This window comes from Tyto alba, unplaced genomic scaffold, assembly GCF_018691265.1.
Source record: "Tyto alba isolate M040663 unplaced genomic scaffold, T.alba_DEE_v4.0 Super-Scaffold_20000042, whole genome shotgun sequence".
NCBI lineage: Eukaryota > Metazoa > Chordata > Aves > Strigiformes > Tytonidae > Tyto > Tyto alba.
Genome location: NW_024881293.1, coordinates 4,798,436 through 4,809,063, shown reverse-complemented (window position 1 = coordinate 4,809,063; position 10,628 = coordinate 4,798,436). Strand labels below are relative to the sequence as shown.

Below are 10,628 nucleotides of genomic sequence, written 5' to 3'. Positions count from 1 at the left end.
AACTCTACTGATCTCGTGCCAGATCAGTGAAACAGCTTTTATCAATGATTAAGACACTTCATGGAAAAAGTACATGAGCAAAAATTCTGGTCTCATTCTGTTTTACTCCCCTGATGTGGTCAAAGGCCAACTCTAGGTTCACCAGGGGGAGAGAAGAGTCTGGACAGCTCCTCAACTATTGGGACACTATTTCATATCACAACCTCAGAGCACATATATGTGAGGAAGAAAAGACTTAGCACCATTTATAGCTGTTTGTTTCTGACACCTAGCCAAGCATATCCAAGCTCCCTTTAAGGCCACAGACATCATTACAACCCAACAATATCCTCTGACTCCAAGTGCCAACTGCCAGCAAAACCATCCAACCTCAGTACCCACAAGAGGTCACTGCTGTTCCAGGCACTAATATTTTTCTCCATCACCACTGTCCTGCTCTAACAGGCTCTAACAACATCCTGATCTTTATCTCTGATGGAGACAGATGGCTCTAACACCAACAGATGTACCTTGGTCACCTTCTGCCATCCCTGCTTCATGCCCACAGCTTAGACAGAAGTAGTTTCCAAATAGGAGCTTGGAAAAAAGTAGAGCCCAGTTTCATTGCGCCCATAGGAAAAAAAAATAGTAGAGGTGTACTGAAGTAAACAGAAATATTTTTAGTAATTTTTTTTTTTTTAATTTTTAAATCTACCATTAGAGGCTCAGTTTGGGCAAAAACCCTTTAATGTTTTAGTTTTCAAATCACTATGCAGTTCCTCTTAAGGAAGTCAGTACAACTGTTTCTTGTACTCATTAGCTTCTCAGGGCTCAGCCTGGGGCCAGCAGGATGCCCAACTCCCACCCTTCTCAGAGGAGTGCAACATTAAATGCAGATGCATAACCCTTCACAGACACAGGTCTTCTGCATAGCCTGGCTGCTCCTATGCAAGACACTACCTGTACATGACAACATCTAGCCAATAGTTAACACAAGCCTGACTAAAAAAGAAAAAAAAAAAAAAAAAGCTCCTCAACAGTTTTACTTTTACCAGCACCTGAGCTCCTCATTTCCGGGAGAACCAGACCATTTTTCTAAGCCATCACCTGATCCTTAGGTTCACTGCATCAGCTGAAAAGCAGCCAGGGAAACATGGTTAAGAGAAGGCTTCTGAGACAAAAATCCTCATGTTTGTCCTTTGTTATTTTTTCTAGCATGTGACCAAAAAAAAAAAAAAATATAAATCTACATTTCTAGCAGTCCTGGTACAGATTAAGGACCTAATCCTTGACTTTATTAACCCCATCTATTCCATTTTGGATAGACACTAACACAATTTCCAGCGTAGCATTAAGGAAAAACATCTAGGGCTGCTCAAAAATTCCAGAAAGATCACTGACAGCCTTCATCACAATTTCTCAGTAGCTGCCCCTCTAGAGAACAACTTTTTCCAATAAATTTAGAAGAATCAAGCAAAAAAATTCACAAGGAAATACATTCCCTATTTATCTATTAAGAACGTTAATCAACAAGGCAGGCAGTTAAATAGGTGCACACACTATAGCCAGCTCTCGTGGCGCTTCTTCTCAGAAAAATAGCTTCCAGAGATTTGGAAGGTTTTACTTGGCAAACACCAGGGTAAAGACAGCTCTGTAAAAAGTACGACTAGGTACTACCAAGTCTACTAGGAAGAATCTCACATCTGCATGTGAAGAGCCATACTGGAAGTTTGGCACAGTGGGAGGCCACGTCACGTACAGAAAGCAGAGATTCTGGAAGCAGAACTGCAACACACATACATGTACAGAGTCAGTGCAGTAACTGGGGACTATGCAGGATATGTACTGTTTTCCCTGACTCGCACTGTGTGGGAAGCTACAAAGCTTCATAGTTTTAGAACTAGTAAGTTTCAACTCATTCTAGGTCCTCTGGAATTAACAAATGCTATCTGAATTCCTATTTTATCTTGATTATGCAAGACCAAATACTGTGACTTTCTCTGCTGCTGCTACTTCTAGATTAATACCATCATTCTCCTGCTTCCCATCTCTCTGTTGTGCAACAGTATGCCCTCCAAGGCAGGCAGGTCTGCATTCAGTGTCCAAGCACTAACTTCGGCACCTTAGCTGTCACTCCAACCTGGCTCCTTGTGATTCTGAAGTGACTGAAATAGGCAGTCCCCTTATCTTCTTTAACCAGACCAACATTTTCACCTGTTGGCAGCCTTGGCATTGGGATAGAATGGCCCCGGGGCAAGCACACCAGTGTAAAAAAGCCTGCTGGATCAAAATGAGCCAGGGCTTGATGCAATCTTTTGTGTTCCACCTCCAGTGCACTGGAACGGCAGAGCAGAGCGTGTGTACACAACCACTGAAACCAGACACACTCATCACCTACCGCAGAGCACTATACTGGATCTGTTTAGCAAGCCCAATGGCTTTTCTTTCATCAAGGAGAGATGCTTAGTCATTTTAATCAGTTTTCCATTAGATTAGCAAAAATGTGTAGTCAGGCTGCAGAGATCACACAAGAATTCAAGCCAGCAACTCTCAAAAAAAGCTACAGGCAATGAGAATTTTTTGCAGACAGAATGTAATTAGCTACACTGCTGGAATCAAGCCAGCACAATCCATGAATTAAAGTATGCTCCAAGTGTTGTGATAGTTTTTCATTTCAGATTTAAATAGGAGATTAATATGGTATATTCCTTCATGCTGTGGCTGCATGGAGAAAAATAAAGGTATTAATATTGTACATTCACAATGAAACAGAGTATGCCATGAACAAAGAAATATTACATTTAAGACCTGATCTTAAGGTCACCCAGCTCAGGCTCAAATACAGAGCGTAGGCACTTTGGGAAAGGGTACTTGCACAGAATTCAAAGAGGCACTCTTCATTATGATCTTCATGGCAATCTTTCAATGCTATTTACTTAGCCATTCTCATTACATATAATAAAAATGTATGGACTGCATCTCTTATATTTAGTAGTAGGAAAACAGAGCAAATAGTAGTATTTTGGGGGTGTAGCTTTTACTCCAAATTGAATTGGAGGTATACACTGTACTTAGAAACAGAAAGGTCTACCTACAGCCTGTAGTTTTAACAGAAATGAGACAGGAATGTAAAAGCTAATAATGAGACCCTCAAGTAGGAAAAGTCATGAAGCATGTCAGCTTCCCTGGTTACTGAGCCAGAAGCCTCACTCAAGTTATTTCATACAAGTTATTTGAAACATATTAAGTGCAAAGTTAGCAAAGAGACAATGCTGCTAAAGGGAAAGGGTGCAACAGAGCCCAGGAGGCTATTTCTTTCATTGACACAAGGACACTAAACATCTACAGTCCAGAATCCAAATATGACCTTGGAAAAGGGTTGTAAAACACTGTATCATACTCCTTACCCTCCTTCTTCGAAGGCAGACATAAAATATTTGTGTTAAACAGTGTACAGATTCTCTCTCCAGGTGTGGGTGCTGACTCCTCAGGTCCCAGCACTGCCACTACCAGTCATCCAAATAAGGTGTCGGTCACAATCACATCCCCAACGCAGAACTCCAGAACACCACTTGGTATTCAATAATGCTGTTCATATCTTTCCCAGGTAGCAAAGAGCACATTTAACAGACCTGCTTGATATACAGTGTCCAGATGTTTACAAAAACTAACCGGATGGCTAGTCATGACTACCCATCCTGGTTTAAGCACTACCGCAGCGTTCTGTACAAGGCAACTTCCAGAGCAAAATATTAACTTGTAACCTGGAATTCAAACTCACTGTTTTTTTAACACAGGTGAAGTTGCTCAGCAGTTACATGCAAAGTAAGACAGATCAAGCCCCACATTTGTCACCCCAACCACATTCCGTCATTGGATCAGTTCCATTCAGCCAACACCCAGCTCAGACTTAACCATGGAGCAGTGGCACTTCAGGAGAGGGCACTAGAAACGGCAGTTACACACAATACAAAGAGGCACGCTGTAGCGATCTTCCAATTGTATTTTTTAGCCATTCTCATTACCTATAATAACACACCCTGTTTCTCCCCAAAAAGCATGGAATTGATAGTCATCTTTGGCTCTATAAAGAGGAAAAAATCTGAATGTAAAAAGCCATAGAAAAGTAGTATTTTATCAGGAAATCTGATGTACTAACTCAAAACATCTGTCTGATGACAAATATCCTGCCAAAGCAAAGATGACGTTTCAGAAGATTTGCAACAGAAGGATACCATGCTCCCTTCTGGCCATCCGCTATCTTCTGAGTGCAGAACTTTTATAGACAGTTCACAAAGTTTCACAACTCCCTATAATTAGTGCAATTATGTTCATGTCTGGAAAAAAAAAAAAAAAAGGCATGCAGAAGTGTGGGCAACCAAAGTCATAGCTAGTTTTTTAAAGAGGGTTGGAGTTCCACTGTCCCTGGATCATGACACCCAGCTCATGCCGAGTCAGTAAGGGCCAAAGAGAACAAAACACAAAACCAACTTGTTTTGATCAAAATTAATGTTATCTAATGTTGATCTTATCCTTTATGTGAATACTGGAAGTCTACACGAGAGTTAGGCAAGGCCTTTTCTTCTTCCAAGGTTGCAGCGCTCTTGCATTTCCTCCCTTAGGATGATCCCACATTGTAGATTTGTCCTTTCCACAAATCCTCCTTACCCCCCTCTTACCCAGACAAGGTAAGAGGTAATGTCTCCTTGCATAATTAAAATCTAATTAATTCTTACCCAGAAAGATCAGCTAAGTTCTTGGGCACTTGTCTGCATGTATTTGCAATGTGTAGCTGCTGACCAGCACCCAGGAGAACCAGTGACTGCAGGGGAGTTGCTCCCACGCTAGGCTCAAAGCCAAGCTAGCTTGTCAATACCAGCCTGAGGTTGAAGCCTGGATGAATTCTTCCTAAAAGCAGGCCCTTGTCCCAATATCTAGAGCTGCATTTTTGCAGTGTTACTAACAATAGCTGGTATTTTACTCTCAGGAAGATGTGTGTGAGAAGGACAAAGAAAGAGCAAAGTAACTTGCAACGTGTTTATCTTCTCTTTTCTTCATCTCTGGTCTCTGATGCTGTGACCACATCATCAAGCCTCCTGGGGCATTTCTCGCATTAGCCCTCTGCTCCATCAGACACCCCAAGCTCCAGCGCAACACAGCACACCTGGGCAGCATCCCAACCTGGATCCCCATCCACCTCTCAAGACATCGAGATATGAAGCAGGCCCAACAATGTGTAGCACTTCTAGGGCAGTATACTTGCTGATTGCTTCCTTGACTATTATTCACAACAACCAGCTAAGACACTGCCAAAGAAACACTCACAGCTGGCATCACGCAAGGAGGTAATTTAGGGCAGGTTGTTTGAGTTCCTCCTTATTCACAGAAGGCAAGAGTCTGGGGACAAAGAAAGAGTCAATGAAGCAACTGCAGCAGTACTAAAGAAAGCAGCTTTCACAGCAGAAGAGGCTCAAAACCATAAATTGACAGTTACCTTGTCCCTTATCCCCAATCTTGGTTAAGGCCTCTAAGAATTACAGATACTAACAAGATAAACCCAGCTTACTTGTCTGCAATCCATATTTATCTCAAAGAGTTCCAGTTTCACACACCACCATTCAGGCCATACAGTGGAACAACTGTTGCAAGATGCTTACTAGTTTGACACAAAACTGTTTAAACTCTTGGTGGGCTCACTCGATTGCACAGCTCTGCTCTTGGGTTACGCATACGGTATGTTAGACAGAAACAGAACTCACTGGGAACACAATCACCTGCAAAACAAATGAAAAAGGGACCAATACTTATTTGTACTAAAGCCATTTGACTTTCCTATTATACATGTGAAACAGCCTGAGATACACAAGATACAGTGTTATCTAGCATTCCTGCAATCTTCAGTTCCTGGAAACACATGAACATGTGAGAAGACAACCTTCAGGGCAAAGCAATTCCTTAACTCTTGCATCATAGCCTCAAAAGCAGGTCATTACTTGAGGGCCCCTTGTGCAACACCCAACTATCAAGGTAAAACATGCTGCACGACCAGAAGTTCACTGGCTTTCATCAGCCTCTACTTTCTTTCAGTGATCCACTTGCAACACTACATCTGTATATTCTGAGTCACCTAAGCCTTCCATTCCCCCTCCTAATGCGCCAGGTTAAAATTCCAAACACTCAGCAATTTGGTTTGAGTTTGAATAGCAAGACAAAGCGAGCCGAGACTCTTGATTCTTGCTCACCCTGTTTCGTTCACAGTGAAATTATATTTCATCTCCCAATAAGTTAGCAGAAACCTGCTATCCTGCAAAGAAAGGCATAAGCACCAACTGAAAGGCAAGAATTGGAAACACTTCAAACTGAAAAGTAGATGTTAAAACCCCAAACTCCTGGCTATCACCAAGTCTTCAGAACAGCCAGCACTTGGGAGAATGTCTTTTTTCAAAAGACACACAGTAACCCAAGGCAAAACTGTTGGCTTTATTGCAGGAGTCACGAGATAAAGTTCAGTGGCTTGTATTGTACAGGACGGCAGTACAGGTGATGGGAAAAGTTCATGCCCTCTATAGAATATAAAAGGAGACTGACAAAGGTGAAATGAAGTGCTCTAACTGCACACACCAATCAAACCAGCACAGCAGAGAACAATAATACCCACCAGGCACTGTGATAACAGAACAAGGGCTCCATTCCCTGTGTCCCAGGAGACAGCACCGATTAATTAACACAGCACTTATTGACTGTAACCTTTTCACCCTGAGGGAAAAAGCAAACAATTCCAAAACATCAAAATCAAAACTTGACAACAGTACTCACCTTCTTGCCCTGAAAATGTGTCCCACTCTGGAACTAGCTGTCTTGTTTAAACAATGACCTAATCATCCCTCCAACATTTCCCATCAGGATCAGAACAAACCAGACTATCTCAAAGGCAATTAACAGGTCAGGGACAAGCACAGCTATAGGAGAGCAAAACAATCTGGTACAGAAGAGGAAGATACTACTTCATCTTTCATCCTCCTCCGGGGACATACGAGACTGCAGAATTGCTGTTTTGGGAACTGTAAAACTGTCCTTTGAGCCACTAAAAATTAAGCATGACAGGGACAGGGAAAAGATGCTTTGGGGAGCAACCTTGTATCTGTGCAGCAGGATAATGAGCCTCCTTTTAATTTTTCAAATCATTTTAGCTTCCCTCTGCTGCTTGCTACCTATAGGAATTCCTAGTGCTTTAGGAAAGGAGGAAACAAGTCATGCAACTGAAACTGTTTAACACTCTGGGAGAACATGGGGTGGCAAAACCACTCTTGTATTTAAGCCTCCCAGGAAGGGCAGCCCAAAAGAATATGTGCCCAACACCCAAAGTGGAAAAGGAGTGCAGCATCACATTGGTACCACTCAGCCAGTCCTAACAGATATATTCAAGCCTTCAGCTCTAAGGGGCCAGCATCTTTGATGCAAATCTATGTCTCAGTTGGATCTAATCCACTGAGTCCTGCTCCCAGCAGCCAAAGAGCCCAATAAATCTAAAAAATATCTATTAAATTAGTGCAGTTCCTTATGGTTTTTATGGTACAATCTAAGATGTCAACCGAATGGGGCTGGTGTACTAGGCACAGTACAATGAGATAGTAGAAGAAAGCATTCCTACCCCTAAAGGCTTTATTCTGCACTAACATTAACAACTGTGTTGCATGAGACAAGATACTAATTCTTTCTCCCAAATCACTGCAGAGTCATCTTAGAAAATCATCTTTCCTTAACATGGACAAAAGTCTTCATGGTATTAAGTACAAATGAAATCTCATCACAGGCAGGTGTAGGATCATTCATCTCCTTCCTTTCTATTGATGCACCTGGAGAGAACATATAATCTGCAACTCACAGTTTTTAATTACATGAGTCTAGGACAAAAGACATGAATATTTTTTCCACAAATAAGAAATCCACAAGCTTCCTCCACAAATGTGAATGGGATTTACCATCATGTGGAGTCCAAACAACCTGGCAATCAGACAAGGAACCTTTAAGTTTTGCAAGCCCAGTTTGAGAACTATGCAGCAAAAGCTAAGGGATAGAAAAACATCCCCTCTGCAGATACCTAGAATCATTTAACCGATTATTCACTGCTGTGGCTACAGGAAAAGCAAGCATTTGCAATACTGAAAAAAAGTTATCCAGCTCTTGAGTTTGCTCCTATTTCTAGATGCTCAGAAGCTGTATTTCTAGGGATGACTGACTTGGGAACAAATTTGAAGTCTTACAGGGAAACCAAACAAGTTCTCTCTAAAGTTAGAAGAGACCTCTGCAAAGGTGCTGGCCAATAAGCTGAGCAACTTTACTGTTTCAACAGCTTGTCTAACAGCAAGTCCTTTTCTCTTCCCTTTAGCTCAAGTACCTGGCAAGTTTACTGTGATTGTGCATTTATAGAAAGCATTCTGCGTTAGAAAATTGTGACCAAAACCATCGATGACAGCATAGTGTGTATTAGCATATCTGAGCACAACTTAAAGGCCAGAGCTGCCACTTGAAGTTTACATGGTCATGCACATGTAGTTGAATTTGCCAGTTTGGACTCAAAAGTTTGCCCCAAACAAGCAATTTTCCCTTGAGAGAAAAGGTAACACATGACCTGTTTCACTTCACATTGGTTGCTGATGTGCTTCTCCTGGAGAGAGATGACCCAGTCTGCACAAATCACACCAACTCACATGAATCCCGTGCTAGGTTAAATGGCTAGAGGCAAATTGGTGCTTAATCTTGCTGTGACTGTGTGGGTGACAAAGCAGCAGGAAAAAGTTGTTTGATGGATCATGTTAACAGTACAAGGAATTGGCCTGTAAAGAAATCACTACTATGAAACAACAAGCTGATGGGTGTGGAGGATGGAAATCCTCTCCTGTTACAGAAATATTGCATTCCAAGAAAGGTAGAGAGTCCTGCCAGGTAAGATCTGCAGCAATCGCTTTGTCATCACTGAAACATATGATACCATAAGCTTCATTTAATTAAGTACATTTATTTCAAGTTCATTCCAAGCCTTGTGTCATCCTCCTACTGTCAACAAGTAGAGTTTTAAGATATGACTGACCTAGTACCTGAAGAATTACAGAAAGTTTCTCTGAAGATTTGAACAACTCCCGCTGGAAGCCTGATGCAAACAGATCCTCTGTCACTGGTAGCTTCAAATACTTCCTGTTTTAAGGCAAAACAAAGGTGAATTTTCATCTGTGAAATTTGTGGGTGAAACTGAGCAACAGGAGAAAGCTTGAAAGAAAAATATGAAATGACAGTTTTCAAACTTCAGAAAGATGTAGGTTGGAAGAGGCTCCTGGATATCAGCTAGTTCAGCTGCCTATTTTAAACAAGGCTAACTTCAAAACTAGATCAGCATGCTCAATGTCTTTTATACAGGCTGTTTTAATCAACCCTGTCTACTTCTAAATCACAGAATTGGAAGTAACGTCTAGCTGAGTCTATTACGCTTACTAGGATGAACTGGTATCCCAGAGAAAAAACATCTTAAAGCTATACCAAACCACTAATTTGGTTGCAGAGCTAGAACAAGTTCTCTCCTTTCTCCCAAAGAACGTGTTATTCTTTCCTATTATGAACCTCCAGGTAGGAGAGAAAGTGTCCTTCTCCAAATATAGTCATTTTTCCTGACATAACTTTACAGACAGGCTTCACTTTTTAAGATTAGAATACATTTAATAAACTCTGACTTGGATTTGATAGAACTCCTATGACATGCAGATCCTGGGTTTTGGGTTAGTCTCTCCAAATATTTTCAAACTAATGCTATATTATCCCATCTTCTACTGCAACACCTGCAATATGCTACCAAGTTCACCAGAAAATGGTTCTAGGCTATGATTCTTGGCAGTGCTTATTAAGCATTGCTATTATCATACTTTTCCTGTCCCTTTCTTCTCCTCTACACTCCCTATAGCATGCAAATTCCACAAATACAAGACACAAGCGGCTTAACAACTCCTGTTTGTCTTTTTTTATTAATCATACAGCAGACTTTCCTTATGAGACGTATTGACATGACCGTAGATAGGAAAGATATTTACCAGTTTCTTACAGTTCTGCGGTAGATGATCCAGCTGGCAGTGGTACCCGAACTCCATCTGAGCTCCCAAGTGACCCCAGGTTCCTGCTGCTGGGCCCGATGTACCGCAGGCACGCCGAGCACAGGCTCCAGAGCAGGGCAGACACCTGCTCCATAATTCAGACTCGCTGCAAACTCGGACAGTTCCGGCTTTCTTCATCTAGCTACAACTCCACCCCACAGACTGCCACCACTCCTGCAGGCCAGCCTCACAGCTCATAAGGAAATGGGACAATACCTTTGCAGTGAGTCACAGGCTGCCTAAAATGAAGCAAAAGAGAATACACAGTACTAGCAATTCCTTTCTGTAAAACACAGAAAGACAGGCAAAAAATCACACGAGATAGGTAAGTGACAGAACGACAGGGGAAGAGGTAGAGTCCTAGTCTGAGACGGGTCAGCATTTCTACCCGTAGGACAGATGCATTACTAACCCTACTGATTTTCAGCTAGTCACTCAGCTCAGAGGGACACAGCCATCTGGGTAATAAGCTATCTTCATCTTATTGCAGGTGACAAGTGAAAAAGTAGC

The 10,628-nt window shown here is 41.8% G+C and overlaps 1 long non-coding RNA gene across 1 annotated transcript; it reads right to left on the bottom strand.

The window, feature by feature from the left end:
- Window positions 1-6,663: 6,663 nt before the first annotated feature.
- Window positions 6,664-10,418, bottom strand: LOC116965256. Its single transcript, XR_004409231.2, has 3 exons — window positions 10,059-10,418; window positions 9,071-9,174; window positions 6,664-6,735 (listed from the first exon to the last, which is right to left on the bottom strand). It is a non-coding gene; the product is annotated as an uncharacterized LOC116965256 (long non-coding RNA).
- Window positions 10,419-10,628: the final 210 nt, after the last annotated feature.